The sequence below is a fragment of the Eurypyga helias genome, unplaced genomic scaffold (assembly GCF_000690775.1).
Source record: "Eurypyga helias isolate BGI_N326 unplaced genomic scaffold, ASM69077v1 scaffold41849, whole genome shotgun sequence".
Taxonomy (NCBI): Eukaryota; Metazoa; Chordata; class Aves; order Eurypygiformes; family Eurypygidae; genus Eurypyga; species Eurypyga helias.
The window spans coordinates 1-2,891 of NW_010273503.1; positions in this window are offsets into that span (position 1 = coordinate 1).

Sequence of the window (2,891 nt, forward strand, 5' to 3'; positions counted from 1 at the left end):
AGGTCCTTTTTGCCAGAGCTGCTCTCCAGCAGATCGGCCCCAACCTGTACTGATCCATGGGGTTGTTCCTCCCCAGATGCAGTACTTGACTCTTGCCCTTATTGAATTGCATTAGATTTCTCCCCACCCAGCTCTCCAGCCTGTCCAGGTCACACTGGATGGCAGCACGGCCCTCTGGCGTGGCTGCCCACCCTTCCCGTCAGCAAACTTGCTGGGAGTACATTCTATCCCTTTGTCCAGGTCATTGGTGAATATATTGCATAGGGCTGGACCCAGCACTGACCTCTGGGGCATGCCACTAGCCACAGGCCTCCAATCACTACTTCAGTGTGCAGGGTGTATGTGAGTGTATCTAAGGAGAGGCCTGTGGCCTCTTTCCAAAAGAATCTAGACAAGAAGTTGAATCCAGTTACCCCAAGGCACTCTTCCACCAAATTGGGTAAGAAAGAGGGGGACTTAGAAGGTCAGGTAAGACAGCGGAAGGGCTACAATTTATATAGAAGTGTCTGTACTCACTAGAACCATCGCCTCTGAATCCAGTCCCTGAATCGGAGGTCCAGGGTCTCCAGTCTCATCTGTTTCCTGAGGTATCTGCTGCCACCCTCTCCCTCTCTCTTCGGTGCTGTGTCATGTAGCTGTGTTTGTAGGTCGTTATCTTCTATTTTTCATTCCACTGTTGTGGCAGTGCAGCGGATTTAAAGGATCCCGCTTCACTCATGACAGTAATGGGGTCTCAAAGAGGCCATATGATGCAGTTATTATTGAATTTCATCAAATGCACATACAAAACCATGCTAAAACCCCATTATTTAGGCAATAAATTTAGCAAGTGCCAGAAGGAAATTTTCCTGAGGGCCCTTTTGGGAGTTTGCGCGTACTGTTAGTCTTCCTTAACAAGATCGCGTCATAGCACCACTGTCTCTTTAAGAGATGGAGAATACATCTCTTTAAGATGAAGAATACAATTTAACACACAGTATTTGAGCTCTGACCTGAGGGCAGGAGTATTGTCTTTCACTAGTTATGTACTTCATCAAAATTAATTTGCTGTCATTACAGCCCAGTGACGTGGAGCATTATTACCTCTGTTTTACAGAAGGGAATTCAGGCGTGAAATGAAATCAACAGTAGCACTGGTTTTGAGTGCCAGTTTCAGGGAGCTTAGAGCTGAAACGTGCGTGTAGGTTGATTTCCAGGGTAGTTTGCACTCAGAGTGTTTTCTGTCTCCAGTGCCAAGGCTAAGACAGTTGGGCAAACCTGACTGCAGTCTCAAGGGAACAAACATGGGAAAGGTTTGTTCCAAGTGAGTTGCATAGCGCTCTTTAGGGACACTGGGGTATCTGCAGGGCTGTAAGTTCCTTCTCTGAAGTGGGATCCAACCGCAATAGCTGAGGCTCTTTCTGTTTCCTAAATTCCACCAGCACTTACTGTTCAGCTGGCCGGTGAAGCAGTGATCTGAGTGACAAGAGTCTCCTTCCTTTCATAGCAACAGCCTGTCTCCAGAGCGGGTCCTGGGCTGTTGGTTAAAGAGCTGAGAGAAGGGACTTTATGACCAAGATCAGGTGCAAATCTCCCCTCTGTGTGATATGATATGGGGTGTGTGAGCAAGCATGAAGGCAAGAAATAATGGTCCACTTGGTGAATGTTTCATATGTAAATACCCTGTGATCTACACTTCATCCATATGCATGGACCAGGGAAATGCATAAACAAAAATCCTGCTGGCAGTTCTTGCCATTTTTCTGAAAGTGTCTTATGTAATAAAGATGGTGATTTGATCCCTTCTAGTGCACAGTGCCTTCAGTTGCTGCTGCTGACATTTACCACCGTTTTGGTGATGATTTCCTCTGTTTCAACTCCGGTCATAATTTTATTTGGGAAGAGGATGAGTTGAAGTATCAAAAGATGCAAGTTAAAATGAAACCATACAGTTGGGAGCTGCTCCTGATCAAAATTGGGCAGTTAACCATTCAGCTCCACAGTGGCACTGGGGAAGGCTAGGTTTGATACTGCTGAACATCCTTGAAAGGTGAAAATCAAGAGATAAAGGCTGGGAGGGATGAGAGAGAAGGGAAAACTGATGAGAGAGAAGGGAAAACTTTTACCACTGCCCTCCTACCAGCACAATTTCTATATTTCCATTATGAATCAACCAAATTAATAGGCTTTTGGACACCAAGAGTCCCACCTCTGAGATGAGCTACTTGCTGTGATTTCCATGGCTTTTTCCCTATACAAATCCCCCACCAAACATGTTCCTTACAGGATACAATCAAAGCAGTCACTTGGCCTGTATCTCCAGCTCAAGCATTCCCTTAAAACCAGCATGCCAGTGGTTACGTTTTCCCACTCATTTCTCGTATAGCCTGCTTTCTAGTCCTTCCTTATATTATCTGCTTCAAGCCATGACTTCTGAGTTGGAGACCTTCATTTTTTTCCCTCCCCTTTTCTTTCTTCTCCTTCCACTCTTCATGCCTAGTACACATTTGGCATAAATAAGAGCGGCGAGGAGGCCAATGCATGACCCTCATGTCTGTCTTTTTTTGCCAGCATAAAACCTCAGTCTCAAACCTGGAAATATTTCTCAGATTGTTTTTCCCATACCACCCACATCTTTTTTTCCACCAGAGGAAGCTGCTTACGTTGAATGCTGTGGGAACCTAATTGTTACTTTATCGCACAGTGAGGAAAGTGCTAATTAAACAACATGCTTTTCTGAAACCAGATGATACTTTCATTTTCTAGAAAGAGGAAGCTTAATGTAAAATCCCTTGTCCCTGCCTGGTGAAACCAGATGAGTTGCCAAGAAGTTTTCTAATTTCATTTGCATAAGCCTTTTTCTAGCTACTTTGAAGAAAGTTCAAAGCTGACTGGTTATTTGCCACTCAGCA